Below are 21,824 nucleotides of genomic sequence, written 5' to 3'. Positions count from 1 at the left end.
GACAAAGTCTCATATGCAAAGGGAATAACAACAAAGAGAAATATTGATCATTGGTCGGAAGGAAAAGGAAAGATATACCAATCAAGTAAGTTTTCGAAAGAACAGATACATGAGGCGTATGACAAATATGCTAATCCTTCAACGAATGGTAGTTTGTCATCGAAAGAGTCAAATATATCAGTTAAAGTTTGGCAGCCGGTCACAAGAGCAAAAAGGGAAAAATCACAAACTCAAGATGCGAAGGGTGAAATTAGTGAAAATTTGAATAAAGTAAAAACTCATAAATCTGACCCTTCGAATGAAAATGTTAGATTTATAGACAGTCTCAAAACCAAAGTATTTGATTGGGTTAATGGTTGTACTTTACAATTGAATCACAAACCTAATTTGAATGGACCCAACAAAGCTTGGGTACCTAAATTTTTCCAATGATTGTAGGTACTTTGTGACGAGCAATATGATAACAAGTGGTATATTGATAGCGGTTGCTCACGTCACATGACTGGGAAGAAGGAAAACTTGCGTGATTTTCGAAGCCTAGAAAATGGAGGAGTGGTTAAGTTTGGTAATAATCACAAATGCAAAGTCAAGGGTTATGGGAAGATAACGAATGAAAATTTCACTATCAACAGAGTTGCATTTGTTGAAGGTTTGCAACACAACTTGATAAGTGTTTCACAACTTGTTGTGGGCACTGGCAATCAAGTTCTTTTTAATGAAGAAGGAAGTGTCATTTCAAATATCAAGACTAAGGAAGTTTTACTTAAGTTAAAAAGAGAAGGTGATATGTTTACATTGGATATTGTTCCTATTATAGGCAAACCTGTTGTGTGTCTACTTTCGAAGGCTGCTGCTGATGTTAGCTGGTTATGGCACAGGAGATTATCACATCTCAATTTTCGAAACATCAACAAACTTGTCATACAAGATCTGGTAAGAGGTTTACCCATTCTTAAATATGATAATGACAGTTTGTGTGCAGCTTGCGAAGTAGGGAAACAACACAAACAAGGTCATCCAATCACAATAGATTCGAAGATTGTTGAACCCCTTGAACTCCTACATATAGATTTATGTGGTCCTTCAACAGTTGCTACTATTAACAAGAAAAGGTACATTTTGGTAATAGTAGATGATTTTTCAAGATTCACGTGGGTTTATTTTCTCAGGTTAAAATCCGAAGTTCCACAAATGATGATTGATTTTATCAAAAAGATGGAAGTTTCATTGAAGAAGACAGTTCGAAAAATTAAAAGTGATCATGGAACTGAATTCAAAAATCATGTCTTCGATACATTTCTGGATCCTTATACACCACAACAAAATGGTGTAGTTGAGAGAAGAAATAGATCATTATGTGAAGCTGCAAGAACAATGTTGGCATTTTCGAATTTACCTCAATATCTTTGGGCTGAAGCTGTTTCAACTGCGTGTTTTACTCAAAATCGATCATTTATTCATAGACGGTTTAATGTTACTCCTTATGAAATCATCAATAATCGAAAACCTAATGTCAAATTTTTCCATGTTTTTGGATGCAGGGGTTTCATAATGAATCTCAAGGATAATCTTTCGAAGTTTCAAACAAAAGCAGATGAAGGAATTTTCTTGGGATATTCACACAATTCAGTTGCTTATAGAGTGTTAAATAAGCGAACTCGCAAAGTGGAAGAAACTTTTAATTTGACATTTGATGATCATTACATTAAAAAGTCAAATCATAAATTTGTGAATTATCCTATTTTGCAAAATTCTTCAAATATAGATGATTCAATTGAAATGAATGATGTTGATTATGATTCGATTTTTGGTATTTCAGATCAAGCAATTGATGCAGAAAGAAATACAAATGATAATCAAACATCAGAAAATTCGAAGTATAACAATGATTCAACTTCGAATTTGAATTTAAATCCAAATAAACAAGCTGATGATCCAGTGGAGGGGGAGAACTTGGATTCAAATACTTTTGTTGAGGGGGAGCGTTATAGTGAACGAGATAACATGTTAACAAATGTTAGTGTCGAAGAGGAGCAATTTCTTGAAGAAGAACCGATCAGTGAACCAGAGAAAAATATCGAAACGGATTCAATCATCGAGGGGGAGCATATACTAGAGAATGATCCAATTCTTGAAGAAGAACATTTTGATGATGCTGATGATTCAATTTCTATAAATGGATCAGAAACAGATGTAATGTTCGAAGATGCACTTTTGGAATTTGATCCTAATTATCCACCATTGGATAAATGGACAAGAAATCATCCAAAAGATCAAATTCTTGGTGATCCACAAGCAGGAATCATGACAAGAGCACAACTTCATGCACGAAATGAGGTACTGAACACTCATCAAGAGTTCTGCATGTTTCATGTTTTTATTTCCAAAATTGAACCAAATACAGTTAAGATTGCAATGGAACACTCTGATTGGGTTGTTGCTATGCAAGCTGAATTGTCTGAATTCGAAAGAAACAAGGTTTGGAGATTAATTCCAAAACCTGATGATGTGTCAGTTGTTGGACATAAATGGGTTTATCAAAACAAAACTAACAAAGATGGAAACATTATTCGAAATAAGGCCAGACTTGTTGTTAAAGGATATTCTCAACAAGAAGGAATTGATTACGAAGAAACATTTGCCCCTGTCGCAAGACTCGAGGCTGTTCGTATTTTTCTGGCTTTTGCAGCTCATAAAGATTTTGATGTCTATCAAATGGATGTCAAATGTGCATTCTTAAATGGAGAACTTGAAGAAACGGTATATGTTGAACAACCTCCAGGTTTTATAAACTCAGAGCATCCTGATCATGTTTATATTTTAGATAAAGCTGTATATGGGTTAAAACAAGCACCAAAAGCATGGTATGCAACTCTAACATCATTTTTGAAACAATCTAAATTTAAACAAGGTTCAGTTGATCCCACTTTATTTCGAAAGAAAATTGGAAATCATCTGATGCTTGTTCAAATTTATGTTGATGATATAATTTTTGGCTCAACTGACCCTGCTTTATCTAAAGAATTCGAAGATTTGATGAAAAGCAAATTTGAAATGAGTATGATGGGCAAAATTAATAACTTTTTGGGTTTGAATATTAGACAAAACAGGGAAGGCATATTCATTAATCAAGAGAAATATACGAAGAATTTGTTGGAAAAGTTTGGAATGACAAATAGCACAAGGTTACGAATACCAATGGCAACGGGTATAAAGCTAACTCCTTCGTTAGATAAATCTGCTGTTGATATTACTTTATATCGAAGCATGATTGGGTCTTTATTGTATTTAACTGCAAGTAGACCTGATATTATGTATTCTGTTTGTAATTGTGCAAGGTATCAATCAAATCCATGAGAACCACATCTCACAGCAGTAAAGAATATTTTCCGATATTTGAAAGGTACTACTTCGTTAGGATTATGGTATCCTTCGAAAACAGGGTTCTTTGTACAAGCTTATTCGGATGCGGATCTTGGAGGATGCAGTCTTGATCGTAAAAGCACAACTGGTGGGTGTCAATTGCTAGATGGAAAGCTGGTCAGCTGGCAATCGAAGAAGCAAACATGTGTTTCAATATCAACCGTTGAAGCTGAATATGTTGTTGCAGTTGCGTGTACATCACAAATAATTTGGATTCAAAGCCAATTAAGAGATTATGCAATTAATATGAAAAAGATTCCTTTATATTGTGATTCACAAAGTGCAATAAGAATTTTTCATAATCCTGTGCAGCATTCGAAGACCAAGCACATTGCTCTTCGATATCATTTCATCAAAGATTATGTTGATGTTGGATTAGTGTCTAAGTTAGTAACCATATTTTGTATATACTTGACCCGAGTGTGCATGGTCCTTTTGGGTTGCCTTCACCAAAGCAACTTGACAAGGTAATTTGATATGAGATAGGAGAAATTATGATTTATTTATATATTATAAGAATAATATATTAAAGGAGAAATCATATTTATTTAATTAGTATTAGTCATAAATTAATTAGGAATTAATTTGGTGACTAAAAGAGATTAATTAAATAAAGGGGTATAAACTGTCAAATGTGTGATAGTTGAGTTTTGGGCTAGGAAACCTAATGGACTAAGGGGGAACGAAATTATGATGAAGGATCATCATATTTTCGTCCAAGGCCTCATTCCATAAGGTTCCTTGGGCTGCTTGGTGGCTAAGCTGTCCATTAGGGTTTAGATTAAAACCCTAGCACCCTATAGTATAAATACATGCCCTATGCTTCAATTTAAGGCCACTTGATTCCAAGGAAACCCTAGGGCCGAAATTAGCATCATTCCCTTCTCTCTCTTAGTTGCCTTCTTGCTTCAAGGTGTTTGTGAGCCATTAGAGGCACTACAATTGTGGTGCTTGCTTTCAAGAGTTCAAGAGAGTTCAAGAGATCAAGAAAACTAGTTGTTATTGCTATATAACAACAAAGGTATATCTACTACACTTCTATGTAATTTTCGAAAATCATAGAAGCATGCTAGGGTTTATTTTGTGTTCATAAAGTTGTATGTCTTATAGTGAAAACATAGATCCAACTAGGGTTGCATGCACACATAGGATTGTTTGTATTAAACCTATCAGTTGAAGAAGGAAATATTGAAGTTCATTTTGTAAAAACAACGGACCAATTGGCAGATATTTTTACAAAGGCTTTGGATGAAAAATCATTTCTTAGGATCTTAGATGGATTGGGAATGATTGATGGAAATTCTCTTCAAATTGATAAAAGCGAAGAGTGATGGGTCTGAATCATTTGGTGAATGGACGGAAAGAATGATTCAGTGTTCAGAGGTTACTGTTCATGGTCAACGCTTCGAACGCTTCGCATTCGGTAGTTTTTTAATAATCAGAGGTTACTGTTCATGGTCAACGCTTCGCATTCGGAAGTTTTTAACACATTTCAACTAAGGTTAGATTTTTTTTAGTTTGTTTAATGTTTTTTGAAAAACCTGAAAAATCAAAAATATTTTCTTTTATTGAAAAATCAAAAATCCAAAAAGATTTTGTTTCAGTTTGTCTTTAATTTTTCTGAAAAATTTCAAAAATACCAAAAATATTTTTTATTTTTCGGTTTTAACATGTGTGTTGTAAGTTTTGTCAAGTTTCAAATACGAAGGATTCATGCGTTTGGATTTGAAGGAAAGGTATGATCTCTATACATTTTGGATTAGTTAGGATGTCCCTAGAAGCATGCTGCTGCATGTTGTCTCAAGCCTCGTATGATTCTATGTATGGGAAATGAAAGCCTTGATGAAATTATCTCATGAAAATTTCTTCCCAACAAGGCTTGTATTTGCATAAATCAACAAGAGCTACCTTACTCTTCTCAAATGAGTTAAGAGTTTTTTATTTTGTCCATTATAACAGAGGTACCCTTCGATTCTTATCCAATCTTTTTAAACCAAACAATTCTTACATTCCAAATATTCGAAGATTTGTCCTTGAGGTTTTTGATCAAACCAATCAACACTTAGACAAATCACAAATCTGTGTTTATGATCTAATATCATGAGTCCGTGATAGTAGTGAAACTCAAAATACCATAAACCTTAAGGAATTGATGGGGAACTATGTTCTAGATCTTACGAAACATTTGTTTCAATACCTTTTATACTCCAAATAATATTCATTTCTTTTGAGTGATCTTAATCAAACATTCGAAAACTACGATGTTTGTTCCCAAAAAGATCCAGCATAAATGTTTTTTTATGAATATGATTTCCGTGTGAGTATATTTTCAAAATCCTAGTTACTTTGAATATCATTCACAACCAAGTTGTCACTGACTACACTGGTCATACAACTAATTTTGTTTACAATTCCTCACCTTATTTTAAGGTTGATATGTAACGAAATTTTCGAAGCCACCCCATGTGTTCAATACAAGAAGCCCTTCGAAACTTCTTTACAAGTTATCGATTGTAATTCACGGGAAACCACACAAGCTGTTAATTATCTCTCTTGATAATTTTTGAAGATATCTTTGCCTGGGATAATATTGTTTTCGTGTCAAAAGAAATTGTTGACATCACAAGTTTTCAAAAAAAAAAATTTATCCTTGTTTCTTATCTAATTTCTTTTGGAACACAGCACACACGAAATCCTTGAGGTTTGAGTAACACCAACTTAAACTGACGATTTCGAAATTCTGGCAAATGACTTCGCTTTTTAAACCCCAAAGTGAAAGAGTCTAACCTCAATTCCGAAGGCATCCGACGGTTACAATTCTTTTGGGGAATACCAAACAGTCCTATCTCTTGATGACGCATGGTGTATGATAAGCGTGTAAAGCGTGTTGACAGTTACGATTGTTACTTTTTGATGAGTACATTCTGGTTTTCAAGCTGCCATGTCAGCAAGCATTTAATGCATCCCGCTTCAAATTCAAAATTCTAGGGTTACATATAAAAGGGCAAATCAGAACTCCATAACACTTTACGCGATCCAACTTTCAGAAACACAAAAACTCTCTGTGCAATTCATCTTCTTCACAATTTCTTTTCTCAACATCATCTGCAATGGCGACTACTTCATCACCAACAACAGACGAGATCATCAATGTTCCGATTCTGAAGATCCAGGGTTCCAACTATCAAGTCGAATCGGATTTGTCCAAATATCCGGAAGAACTACACATGCTGGCGGTTGCTTTACAGAATTATGTTCTGTCTAAAGCCATGTTCGACTCATTTGCTGCTCCCATGTCCTAGTTATCAAAGGCAGGTTCTACGGCATCATACAACAAAGAGACTGGGTGTGTTGAATTCACAATGGTCAACGATACAAGAATTAGGGTCTCAAAGCGGTTGTTCTGCAAGATTTTGGGAATTCCAAATTCTGGCCCGTATGATGAACTTACTTCTTCGCAAGTAGTGTACATGTTCAATGAGATGGGTCACCAACCTCCATTGACACGTATTAGTGACTTCAAGAAGTCGGGGTTACCAACGATTTGGAATTTTTTGTTTGGCATTTTTCTTAGATGTCTTACTGGAAGAACTGTGGGTTGGATAAAGGAAGGATGGAGGTCTACGCAATGGTAGCTGGGATATACTATGATTTACAGGTAGATTATTCTGAGCAGTTATGGACAGAGTTCATCAAAAGCATTTCGAAGACCAGTGCCAAGCAGGGAATTTCTTGTGCAAGATATTGGAGTCTGATAGTCCAATATGTCTATCAGAAGGAGAAGATAGAAGTTCCTGATTACGAAGAGAAAGCTATTTTCCACATGTACGAGAGTCCGAAGGAAGTACATGATGATCCGGCCATTTTTACCACAGTTGCTCGCATTCTGGATGCTATGCTAAAGAAGGTGGATCCCACGAATAACGTGTTGGTGTCATACTTACAATCCATTGACACAACTGTTGTGACTGGGATGTTACAACAAGAAGAGAAGAAGAAGTCGAAGAAGTCAAAGAAGACCGATGGTGACTCTTCGGAAAAACGGGTAAAAGAAGAACAAAAGAATCAGCAGCTAATAGTTCCTTCTCAAACTATCGAAGAGGTTTCTCCGGTCTTAACCTCAGTGGCTGATACACCGGTTATTGAAGCCTCTCCATCTAAGGAAACGATTCCTTCGAAGACGGGAGTTTTTCGAAGAATCAAGATGAAAAGAAAATCTCAGTTGGTGAAGGAAACTCAGGTTACTCATCAAGGGGTTACCGTTCGAGAAGTTCCAGCTCCGGTGTCTCCATCTTCGAAAAAGCGAAGGGCTAAAGATATGGCCAAATTTTTGAAGAAAACCAAACGTGTCGACGAAGTGGAACATGTGGCTGAGACTCCTGAAGATGATATTCCAAAAGAAGTAGAAATCTTTCAGTCTACTGAGATTTCAAAGCCTGCTGACATAAAGATTCTTGAACCAATGTCTTTACCACAGGTTACTTCAACAACTGATTCTCCTACATTCCAATCCATTATGGATCAACCCTTCACCACCATCTTCTCTACACAATCAACTAATCCACCAAATCCATCATCACCTATTACTGAAACAATGGCGATTGATGAGGAAACTGACAACGAAGGGTTTGGAGGAACATTCGAAGCTCTTTCCTTTGACAAAGCAGAAGAGGATTTTCCAGACCATATGCTGATGACGATGAAGCAGTTCAAGATATTGAATTCAAAATTGAATTCTATCTTGCAATCTCCAGCGGATGTAAGAAGTGCTGGAATCAATATCTTGGAAGTTGATTCTCTTATGAAGGAAATGGAAAGCAGGGTGATATCGAAGGCTTTAGGGTTAATGCGTGAGTCTGAAAGCCGCATTATTGAGAAGACTGATCAGAAGGTTACGAAGGAGGTGAAAGATTTAAAAATGGTTACGAAGGAGCGTCATGTGCTCTTCGTACAGGAAGTAAAGAAGGTTCGAGAAGATGTTAATATGCAGATTCGTGAACTTCGTGAAGAAATGACGAAGGAAGTTCAGCATATTCAACAGGGATATGAATCAGCACATCAGAAGATCGATATCATTTGTGATGTGGTTGTTCAATGTGTCAAGATGTTCGAACCAGTGAATCCTCAGATGATGTCTCTTTCAGCCACAGAAGAACAACATTTCGGAGAGTTGGTGAAGCTGCTGAAAGATCTCAAAGAGATATCTTCGAAATCATTTTCTCCGATTATCTCTCAAAAATTTATTTCCCAAAAATTCGTTCATTTCGAAGCCATTCTTCAAAAACATCTTACTCCATTACTTCGAATCTCAAGCCTTTTACCGAACGTTTCAGATGCCCCACCTGCTGTCACAGGGGTGCAAGGGGGAGAAAAGGTGGTTCAAGCAAAGGTTGGGGAACATGAGAAGAAAACAGAAGATTCGAAGGTGGTGGGAAAAGTTTATCCTTCGAAAGTTGTGGTCAAACCAACAATAGTTTCAGCTGCTCCAGTCATTTCGACTGTGACTACAACTGTACCAATTTCAAGCCTTAGTACAAAAGGTATTGTAATTGGGAATGTTGTTTCTTCAAATGTTTCTTCATCAAAGAATGCAACTCCTTCGAATGTTAAAGATAAAGGAAAAGGAGTCTTGGTTGAGAAGACTAACAAAGAAATAAAAGCTGAGGTGGCAGCGGAAGTTGAAAGGATGAGGCATGTGGAAAGCATTATGCGACAAAGAGCTCTCGAAGGTTCAAATGTTGATAAGGGAGATCCTTCGAAATTGTTCAACTACGAAACTATTGAGTCAAGGGTGATGTTCGATCATATGTACTCGTTTGAGAAGATTCCGAAGAAGAGTTTTGTGGTGACGAATACTGATTTTGGTCAACTTGACTTTCCGATCAACGAGATGATGTTCGTCATGCCTCAGTTTAAAGCAGAAACAAAGTCCACGGATATCGAAGAAGGAAAGTTTCAGAACTTGAAGTATGTTGTGACAAGGGCAAGTGGAAAGATACAAGAGTTCACTGTGGCAGACTTTCCATTGATGAACACTTACGATCTTATCAATGTAGCTCTGATTCTTAAAGACAAGTCCTTTTCTTTCCTCCAAGAGACTAAACCAGATGTCTTCAGTCTTGGGTGTAGGCATATAAAAATTTTCTTGGAGAATTATTTCGAATGCCTTGCTCAAACTGATGTCGAGCTTGCTACTGTTAAAGGCATCGACATTACAGCACCAATGGCTCCTACGAAGAAGCAGGTTGAGTTGAAGAAGTACGAAGACGGAGAAATCTGTTTAAAGCCATTGGGGATTGTCTTCGCAGGAAAAGATAAAGCTGGAAGAGCCAAGAGATTCTTGTTTCAAACCTCTGAAGTGGAAAGATATACAAATTCACAATATACGAATTTAATTGTTCGTATGAATCATTGCAAGAAGAATTCAGAAGGAGACAAGAAGGAGATAAAGAAAGTTATCTCTTGGTACATGGAAATCTGAAGAGTGTTGATGTATGTTGTTCAACTTCTAACTTCATGAAGACTTCGACCGTTATTCCAAAGGGGGAGATTGTTAGGGTATAAATGTTGTAATAAGTCGAAGTGTTAGTTTTGTTACAAAGGATCTTTAGTCTTCGTAAGTTGAGTCTTCGGATGTAATGTTATATTTACTAAGGCATTTTAATGAAGTCTTAATGTCTAGTCCTTAGTATTTTGTTATGCTTTTGTACGCCTATAAATAGGAGTCTGTACTGAGTGAGAACTTAACTTTTCACGTACTCTTTACAGAGAATTCTTTTATACTCTGTAAAATCAAAAGCATAATATGAGCTGATCAAAGATTATATTTACTCTCGTGTTCATCGTGATTCTTCTTTCTTAATTCTTACGTGATTTGATCTTTAAACTCGATTACAAATATCATCACACACCCCGAAAATCTTCAATAAAACCAAACCCATTTCGAAACAAAATCACTTCCGAATCTCCAATCGCATCATTTCATAAATTTCAAAAATTCACCCTTACCGATCTAACATATATGCTAATTGTTGCTGAATCAACAATGATTTGGCACACTAGTAAAGCAAAATTGATTGCAAGATCTACTTCCCAAACTTCCATGGACATAGGCAATGACAACAATAGTCTAGAAATGATTCCTTCTCCTAAGGGAAAGGAATTGGCCTTGGTCAAAAGTTTTGATCATAAGAGTAAAGCCATTTCTGAGATAGTTCCATGTGCGAATGCCAAAGAGTCCACTTGTTTCTACTGCCATTTAAAGGGACATTGGAAGCAAAGCTGCCCTGACTACCTGAGAGATCTAAAAGATGGTAAAATCAAATTGTATGGTTCTACTTGAGGTAGCTCCAATATCTAACTCCATTAAGTTACTATTTATAGATATTTAATACATAATGTGATAAGATTGCATTTTGATGTTTTGTAAGATCGAAAAAGAGAAATGAAACCATATGACAGGTGATACCTTAGTGCACTTATGTGGCCAGGAAGATGTATCAGGAATTGTTGAAATGGTTAAATCAAAAAGGTGAATCATACTTCGTTCCAAGATCAAGTCTTAGAGTCATACTCCAAGATTGTACATTGAGTAACATATCTTAAGTAGGTTTATAATGCCTCATGAAATTTGGAGTAGAAATATTTCTTATTCTTATACATTTGAAATTGGTAGTTGTGATGTTTTGGATAAAACAAAGATCAATTAAGACCAATTGTGTGAAGTGTTTGTCTTGATAAGAACCCGCACTAACTCTTGAATATTTTTTTGTCAAGGAATGCTTCTTGACAAAAGAATTTTATATGTCAAGAGGTCAGTTGGAGTCTTAAAGATCTTGAATAGCTTCAAGAACTACTCGAGAATAAACCTATTGTTTATCACTAGCACACGACTTGAGGTTTATAACCTTTCGTGTTGACATATTGTGACATCCCCTTATTTCTCGACTAGAAAAGAACGATTTATTTTATGCTTTTTAAAATAAAATCAGAGCAATCCTTTTAAAAGATGTTGCAGAATTTGTTCCCAAAACCAAACATGATAAAAATTTATCAAAACCTTTCTTTAAGAAATATATATTTTTATTTCATATCAAAACCTCGGGATGTCATATTCCGATACATATCAAAATCATAAACAAGCCATTATAAGCCTTACAACAATTATTTACAACTACTGGCCTATAATCCAAAAATCACTCATCATCATAATCCGACTATGATCGGGATCCACTACCTGTAATATAAAAAGCTGAGTGGGTCAGGCTTGGAAGCCTGGTGAGCATATAGGGTTTCCAACCCACAATAAATAAATTTATTATACTTCAAAATCAATCAATCAACCAAATTACCCCAACCCCATTATCTTATTTATTTCTCAAGGATTTACCCTAAGATTCAACTATCACTCATTCCTAAGGATTCATCCTAGGGAATAGGCACAAAGTCACATCATCGCCAGGGTTTATACAACAGGCACTAAATCCATAGCTGCCAGGGTTTATACAACATGTGCTAAGTCCATAGATCTTATTTATCGACAGTATTGTTCATAGGAATCTCCCTGTCATACATGTCAATGGGTTTTTAGAGTACGACCGATGAACATATAGTTCACACACCTACAGGTTGCAAGCCTGCCATACCGTCTAGAATAGTCCAAGGTTGTCATTCATACTCTATTTAATGACGGGGGCCAACGTTTGGGTAAGGGCTTCTCTCATATTTCACCACTCACCCTCAACTCATGATCTATATCACTGATCATCTCATTTATCCAACTCACCTTTCATCACACACCCACTATTTCATCTACCCAACTCACCTTTCATCACACACCCACTATTTCATCTACCCAACTCACCTTTCATCACACACCCACTATTTCATCTGCCCAACTCATCTTTCATCACACACCCACTATTTCATGTACCCATGTTTACCCAACATTTTTGTACATAAAATACATATACAGTTTAAATTATTTAAAAATTTGTATAAATCATTCCTTCAACATCCATCTCAAATAAACAAACAATATATAATCACACAGCACGTATTTTATATAAAATACTTCATATCTATGTGTAAGGTGAAAGTGACTACACACTCACCTGATTTAATGAAAATCGGGCAGCACTTCGTTTCCTAAAACGATCGTTTCTAAGAAAACCGGGAGTTTTATTGAGAAACCGGTCTCTGCGAGGGTCGGGCTTCAAAACCGAAAAGATAAATTTTTCGAGTCTTCAGGCACTTCGGGACGTGTTTCGTGTGCGATAATCGATATCGGGGCTTTGGGGGATGTCGAGATAGTAAAGATATTGAAAAAGGGGTGAAAAATGACAATTTCTCAAAATTACCCGGGAGGTCTCGCACCCTCCTATTTATAGGTATGAGCCTCCTGATCGGACGGTTGGAAAGAAGCCATGCGGCAGCAGATGCGAGGAGGCAGCATGTGGGTTGCGCATGCAAGGGTCTTGCTGGAGGCTCCTGATTGGACCGAAGTCTGGGTCTGAGGAGGGGGGGGGGGGGTTCGTGGCACCCTGCGAAGGTCAGATGGGTCACAGCGACACGGGGCGCGCATGCAAGGTACCAGCGCATCGGACGCATCATCGACTTCGGACACCTGTGCGACACGCATTGCTTCTCGGACGTGCCACGCAGCTGCTTCAGATACGTGGCCAGCTCAGAGCGAGGGTGACGTGGCTGGCACTATTAATGCAAAATTTCTTGAAAATTGTGCCCAATCTTGTAAAATCCATAACTTTAGTATACAAGCTCCGTTTTTGACGTTCTTTATATGCACGCGTAGGTAAAATAATGCTCTACAACTTTCGTTTAGACTTCGTCGGCTAATTTTTAATTTAATTTTTATATTATTATTTTTAACAGACCGGGACAGGAAATCCGTTAAAAATTCATTACTTCTTCATCCGACATCTGTTTTCGTCTGTCCTTTTACCATTGTACTCCTATTGACGCGACCTTCGATTCTCGTTTGGGTTGTGTCGGCTAAAAATCACTCGATCTAAAATTCGAGTTTTTAGCTATCTACTGATAAGCCGAAACTTAGAAAAATCTTAACTTCCTCATACGAAGTCAGATTTGGGTGTTCTTTTTATTCATAATTTCGGTTTAACGAACACTACGAATTTCGTTTAGATCACTAAGGTTAAAAAGTAGTTTATCAAAAACTCACTTTTTACGACATTCGGCACCGTGCTGGTTTTGTCGTGAAACTTCGACAGGTCATAACTTCTTCGTTATAACTCGGATTTCGGCATTCTTTATATATCCGTAATCCTTGTCACGACCACTACAACTTTCTTAATAGATATTGTCTTTGTCTAATATTTATTTTCGACGCTCATTTTTATTCTTAATTAATTAAACCCTAATAATTAAGCATAAAACACATAATTTTCACATAATATTCACATAATTCCTTTTCATTTCTTCTAAATGAGTTACAAAAGTTAACCTAGACAATCACGTCAATATTAATGCCTAGCCTAGAAACACGGGCATTACAATTCTCTCCCCCTTACGATGATTCCGTCCCCGGAATCACACAGCGACAAACAACTATGGGTAGCGACTTATCATGTCACTCTCCGTTTCCCATGTGAGATTTGGCCCATTTGTATGTTTCTAACGCACAAGCACTAAATCGACTATCTTGCGTTACAACTTCTTAGTCTTACGGTCAACGATTGCCTCAGGTTCTTTAATTAACCTCTTGTTTTCATCCAACCTTAATTCAGAAATGGGAATTATGTCGGGCACATCTCTCGTGAACTTTCTCAATTAACACACATGAAAGGTATTATGAATACCCTCCAGTTCTTCCAGTAATTCTAGCATGTAAGCTTGATTCCCAATCCTCTGAAGAACTTTAAATGGTCCAATAAACCTTGGACTTAACTTTCCCCTTCTACCAAACCTTAAAAGTCCCTTCCATGGCGAGACTTTAAGTAAAACCGAATCTCCAACTTCGAATGATATCGGTTGTCTTTTCTTGTCAGAATAGCTCTTTTGACAATCTTGAGCAGCTAAGATCCTTTCCCTAATCATTTTCAACTTTTCAGCAGTCTGATGGACTATTTCAAGTCCCATAAACTGCTTTTCCCCAGCTTCCAACCAACATGACGGCGTTCGACATTTTTCCCCATACAAAGCGTGATAAGGTTCCATATTGATGCTTGAGTGGAAACTATTATTATAGGAAAATTCTACTAAAGGTAAATGTTCATCCCAGTTACCTTGGAATTCCAGGGTACATGCTCTCAGCATATCTTCCAATGTTTGAATTGTTCGTTCGCTCTGACCATCAGTTTACGAATGGTAAGTTGTACTCAAACACAACTTAGTACCCATTTCCTCTTATAGACTCCTCCAAAACCTTGAGTAAAACGGTTGTCACGATCGGATACAATCGTTAATGGAACACCATGAAGCCTCACAATTTCCTTCACATAAGAATTCGCAAGTTTATCCATAGACCATTTCTCGTTGGCTACTATGAAATGCGCACTCTTAGTGAAGCGATCAACGACTACCCAAATCATGTCGTGACCGTTCCTTGTTCTGGGCAGTTTAGTCACAAAATCCATGGTGATGTCTTCCCATTTGCCCATGGGTACAGGAAAAAGTTCTGAACTCCCATACGGTTTATGATGTTTTGCCTTAACCCTAGCACAAGTTACACACTCGGCCACGTACTTAGCAACATCGAGCTTCATCTTCGGCCACCAGTAATAGGATTTTAGATCCCTTTACATTTTTGTACTGCCGGGATGAATCGAGTACATGGTCTTGTGAGCTTCTTCCATCAGAAGATCTCTTACTCCTCCCGTCTTAGGTACCTAAATCCCATCTTTGAATACCTTCAGTCCTTGACCGTTTGTATCAAACACCAACATTTTTCCCAAACGTTCCTCCTTCCGGTCATTTTTTCTCTAAAGCTTCCTCCTGAGCTTTCTTTATACTTTCCATAATTTTAGAGACAACTTCAATTCTCAACGCTCTTGGCCTTTTCTTTTCAAGATTTACCTTTCGACTGAGAGCATCAACAACGTTTGCTTTACCAGGGTGGTAAAGTATCTCACAGTCGTAGTCCTTAAGTAATTGTAGCCAGCGCCGTTGCCTCATGTTCAATTCCTTTTGATTAAAGAGATATTGAAGACTCTTATGATCAGTGAAAAGTTTGCATTTAGTACCATAAAGATAGTGCCTCCATATCTTTAAGGCGAATACTACCGCTGCCAACTCCAGATCATGAGTGGGGTAGTTCTTTTCATGCTCCTTTAATTTCCTCGGTGCATATGCTATCACTTTATCCCTTTGGTTCAGAACACAACCTAACCCAACTCCAGAGGAATCACTATAAACTGTGAAGTCATCAATTCCTTCAGGTAACGAAAGAATCGGTGCTTCACACAACTTCTTCTTTAATTTCTCAAAAACTTCCTTATGCTTCTCATTCCAAGTATGAACAGCTCCTTTGTGGGTCAAAGCTGTCAATGGAGTCGTGATCGAAGAAAAGCCTTGGATAAACCTTCATTAATATCCAGCTAATCCTAAAAAGCTTCAGATCTTCGTAGGACTTTCAATCGTAACCTTCAAGTTACAAAATAAATTCTTATTGAGGAATCCTTCTTCTTCTTAGAATAAGTAGTTTCCATCATTCATTGTAACAGACCGATGGGTCATGTTCTAATGATCTCTCATTGTATACTGCACTACTTAGACTCAGATCTCCTAGGGACAAATTTCAGAACAAACTATACCTTCCTTCATGTCCTAATGTGACAAAATCACAGTTCAACATGTATTATTTCTAACTACCAACTTCTTTAACAATAGTGCGATACTTCTATTAATCCCTTTGATCATACTTCAATCTTCTGGCTTAAGTCAAATGCTACATCGAACTTGGTTGTCTGAACCACGTGACATACTCATCTTAGTCGGACTCGATTTGATATGACCTCTAAGGTCGGAATAACAATCATCTTCTTAGTCATTACCGAAACGATGGTAACGACAGACTAGAACAAGACAAAATCAATTACTAGCTCCTTGGTAACCTTGTGAATTTCCTTGATCCAAGTACGAGTCTTGTGCTTCTGGTAGTATAGGCCTCTACTACCATTCACACCTACTCATACTCGTCCCAAGTATTGTCTCGCAGTTCTCCAAATCACCATACAAAAATTTCACATAGTCATTCAATTCAATTTTACCCTATACTATGCCTCTAATAGGCTAAACCACTTGTTACTATTCACATTACTACTTCATAACTTGATCTTCGGGTATCAAGTGTTTACTTCAACTTCCTAGCGTTGTTGTTTGCTTCGTCAAGGATATTCTAAAATTCCCTTGGCGTTGGCGGTGCACTTGGCCTTGTTACTTCATTTTTCTTTGGACAATCCTTAGAAATATGGCCTTCTTCCTTACATACGTAACACACCTCCTTGGGAATCGTACACTCATTGGTGTAATGCCCAATTTCTCCACACCTATAGCAATTCACCTTCCTGCCACAATTCCCAGAGTGTTTATTTTTGCACTTTCCGCACCATTTTCCTTTACGTCATCTTTTTCCAGACTTTGAGAATATGTTGCTCTTGTTGGGCCTTGAAGACCCCTCAAATTTCCTCTTTTTTCCAACTTCAACCTTGTTGGCGGTCTTGTCATTGATCATTTCTTCAATAGACTTAGCAACCCATATAGTTGCCTCAAGAACAGATGCCTGACGTACTGGCATAGTAAGTTCATCCTTACTTTGTTGAAGTAAACGTTTTGTTTCTTCCATCTGTTGATCCAACATCGTATGCACCATTGCCTACACCCCAACCATCGTGATTGGCTCAGACTGTGGATTATCGTTTCCGAATCCGCTTTAAGTACTTGCCATTTCGATCTATACACCAATCGTAGGCGATTTTAGATCTTTATTTTCGAGAGACGTTAAATCTTCCTTGTTACTATGAAACGTTTATATGTTAGTTATAATATCGTAGTCATACGTTTAGAATCCTACACACATAAGGTTTCCAGATCCGGTCGGCAACAGACCATAGATCCGAACAAATAATGGCATATATGGCAAACATATAGCATTTAGCACGTAAAATCATTTTAGACATCTTTCCTATATTAAACTAGTGCTTGTGTCTAAAATATGGTAGACACTCATCTCACAATCATCACTTTATTCTAAGTTTAAGTCTAGAAATCCTACAATTTCTTAGTTCGCTTAAACAAATGCTTTGATACCAACTGTGACATCCCCTTATTTCTCGTCTAGAAAAGACCGATTTGTTTTATTCTTTTTAAAATAAAATCAAAGTAATCCTTTTAAAAGATGTTGCGGAATTTGTTCCCAAAACCAAACATGATAAAAATTTATCAAAACCTTTCTTTAAGAAATATATATTTTTATTTCATATCAAAATCTCGGGATGTCATGTTCCGATACAGTTCAAAAGCATAAACAAGTCATTATAAGCCTTACAACAGTTATTTACAACTACTAGCCTATAATCCAAAAATCACTCATCATCATCATCCGACTATGCTCAGGGTCCACTACCTGTAATATAAAAAGCTGAGTGATTCAGGCTTGGAAGCCTGGTGATCATATAGGGTTTTCAACCCACAATAAATAAATTTATTATACTTCAACATCAATCAATCAACAAATTACCCCAACCCCATTATCTTATTTATTTCTTAAGGATTTACCATAAGATTCAACTATCACTCATTCCTAAGGATTCATCCTAAGGACTAGGCACAAAGTCACATCATCGCCAGGGTTTATACAACAGGCACTAAATCCATAGCTGCCAGGGTTTATACAACATGTGCTAAGTCCATAGCTCTTATTTATCCACAGTATTGTTCACAGGAATCTTCCTGTCATACATGTCAATGGGTTTTTAGAGTATGACTGATGAACATATGGTTCACACACCTATATGTTGCAAGTCTGCTAGTGTTCCACAAACTGTCTAGAATAGTCCATGGTTGTCATTCATACTCTGCTGAATGACGGGTGCCAACGTTTGGGTAAGAGCTTTTCTCATACTTCACTACTCACCCTCAACTCATGATCTATATCACTTATCATCTCATTTATCCAACTCATCTTTCATCACACACCCACTATTTCATCTACCCAACTCACCTTTCATCACACACCCACTATTTAAAAACATGTATAAATCATTCCTTCAACATCCATCTCAAATAAACAAACAATATATAATCACACAACACGTATTTTATATAAAATACTTCATATCTATGTGTAAGGTGAAAGTGACTACACACTCACCTGATTTAATGAAAATCGGGCAGCACTTCGTTTCCTAAAACGATCGTTTCTAATAAAACCAGGAGTTTTATTGAGAAACCGGTCTCTGCGAGGGTCGGGCTTCAAAACCGAAAAGATAAATTTTTCGGGTCTTCGGGCACTTTGGGACGTGTTTCGGGTGCTATAAGCGATACCGGGGCTTCGGGGGATGTCGATATAGTAAAAATATTGAAAAAGAGGTGAAAAATGTCAATTTCTCAAAATTACCCGGGAGGTCTCCCACCCTCCTATTTATAAGTGCGAGCCTCCTAATCAGACGGTTGGAAAGAAGCCATGCGGCAGCAGATGCGAGGAGGCAGCACGTGGGTTACGCATGCGAGGGTCTCGCTGGAGGCTCTTGATTGGACCGAAGTCTGGGTCCGAGGAGGGGGGGTTCGTGGCACCCTGCGAAGCTCGGATGGGTCACATCGACACGGGGAGTGCATGCAAGGTACCAGCGCATCGGACCCATCATCGACTTCGGAAACATGTGCGACACGCATTGCTTCTCCGACGCGCCACGCAAATGCTTTGGATACGTGGCCAACTCAGAGCGAGGGTGACGTGGCTGGCACTATTCATGCAAAAATTCTCGAAAATTGTGCCCAATCTTGTAAAATCCATAACTATCGCATACAAGCTCCGTTTTTGATGTTCTTTATATGAACGCGTAGGTAAAATTACGCTCTACAACTTTTCGTTTAGACTTCATTGGCTAATTATGATTTTATTTTTTATATTTTTATTTTTAACAGTCTGGGATAGGAAATCCGTTAAAAATTCATAACTTCTTCATCCGACATCCGTTTTCGTCTGTCTTTTTACCGTTGTACTCCTATTGATAAGACCTTAGATTCTCTTTTGGGTTGTGTCGGCTAAAAACACTCGATCTATAATTCGAGTTTTTAGCTGTCTAATGCTAAGCCGAAACTTAGAAAAATCATAACTTCCTCATACGAAGTCAGATTTGTGCGTTCTTTTTATACATACTCTCGGTTTAACAAACACTACGACTTTCGTTTAGATCACTAAGGCTAAAAAGTAGTTTATCAAAAACTCACTTTTTACGACATTCGGCACCGTGCCGGTTTTGTCGCAAAACTTCGACAGGTCATAACTTCTTTGTTATAACTCAGATTTTGGCATTCTTTATTTATACGTAATCCTTGTCACGACCACTACAACTTTCTTAATAGATATCGGCTTTATCTAATATTTATTTTCAATGCTCATTTTTATTCTTAATTAATTAAACCCTAATAATTAAGCATAAAACACATAATTTTCACATAATATTCACATAATTCCTTTTCATTTCTTCTAAATGAGTTACAAAGGTTAACCTAAATATCACGTCAATATTAATGCCTAGCTTAGAAACACGTGCATTACACATATTCTTGTTTTTATGCCTGTTCCAGTTAGTTTGACTATACATGTGAGTTCTATGAGCTCTCATTTGAATGCATACCGCAAAGCACCTTGATCAATGGAAAGTACATTGATCTGTAGGGGTGAGCTGCTCAATAACTTGGAAGCAATGGTGGGACCCTTGTACTACCAGATGGCAAGAAATTAAGATTAAACAAGTTCAGTCCATATGGGTTTGAATTTCTCATAAACCTTGTCTTATGATAGTGGTTGCAAATGACAGATTTGTAAGGATGGGAACACACACACCACAAAATCTAAGTGGCATAAGGTTTCTCTCCACTTCATGAAAATGATTGTGAGGAAACGCTTTCACTAAGTAGATTTTAAAGATATAGCAGTTGTGTAAACTGTGTTCTCAAATTCGATTATGATTACGACATCCCTCTTCATAGTTCGAATTGTGAGATATGGCAATATAGTCTGAACGTTCGGGACTTCCTGTTGTAAGTTCGGAAATAGTTTAGACACACATATGAGCTTTCTAATGAAAGGTGTATGAGCTTTTGAAGTCTAGATAAAAGACTTTTCGAAGCACCACGTATCAAAAATTTGAACTTTGGAAAGAAGATTAATAAGTATTGATTTCTATAAGTCCAATTGATTTATGGGTACATGTCAAAGCTAGTGGGAGCATAAGTATTATGCTAGTAAGAATGTAATTATTATGCTAGTGGGAGCACAATTATTACATTAAATGTTGCGAGTTAGCAATGCTAATTATAGAAAACAAAAGTTTCAATTTGCAAAGATGCAGAGTTTGAGAAGTTGTTTTTGTTATAAATAAGGGAGAGGAACTCATACTTCATTTCAAATCTAAAAGCTTACATTGAGATTTTAATCAAATTTAGTCAAGGACATATATGAATGTTATATTAAAATGATTCAACATAATAAAATTCTATATATGGAAACATTATAGCGAGAGACTGGTAAAGAATCATGTCTTTATGTAAGACATTATCGATCGTGTCCCATATGCTTCGGGTATAGGATCGATTGCATATGATATAATATTTATGTGTTCTGAATTTTCCAAATGCCTAGGGCATTAAGACGGAAATGGGAACAAAACCAGATATAACTAAGTTGTTACACAATTTCTAAGAACAATCTGAGATTCGCCAAAGATTGGTCGCTTGGGCAATTGGAAGTATAGTAATGGATGGACCATATTGACATAATTATGAATAGATGGGATTCTATTAAGAATTGATTGTCATATGGTAAATATGGAAATGTTTCCATAATGGGAGTTGGATATTAAGAATCTATGTGTAGGTTAGAAACTTTTATGCAATAAGGATGTTCAAATGAATGTACTTTGAATGTGAGACTTTGTATCTGTGGAATTGTCTTGTAACAATTTCCAGTGGAGTTTTTTGTAATATCATTATCCAAGTCTCCGTGACTTTGGTGCCTTGACATTACAAAAGGATCATTGCATGATAGTTTAGAATCTAACACATTCTAATAGTGGCAATAATTTTGTATGATTACACTTACGATAATAATGTGTAATCTATATGGTGATTAAATAATAAGTGTTTTTATTTATATTCATAAGTTTTGAGACCATATTGGATTCAATTATTCTTGTGTTTCA

Source organism: Lactuca serriola, chromosome 3 (genome assembly GCF_051521515.1).
Source record: "Lactuca serriola cultivar US96UC23 chromosome 3, Lser_US96UC23_V15, whole genome shotgun sequence".
NCBI lineage: Eukaryota > Viridiplantae > Streptophyta > Magnoliopsida > Asterales > Asteraceae > Lactuca > Lactuca serriola.
Note: the sequence above shows the minus strand (reverse complement) of the source record.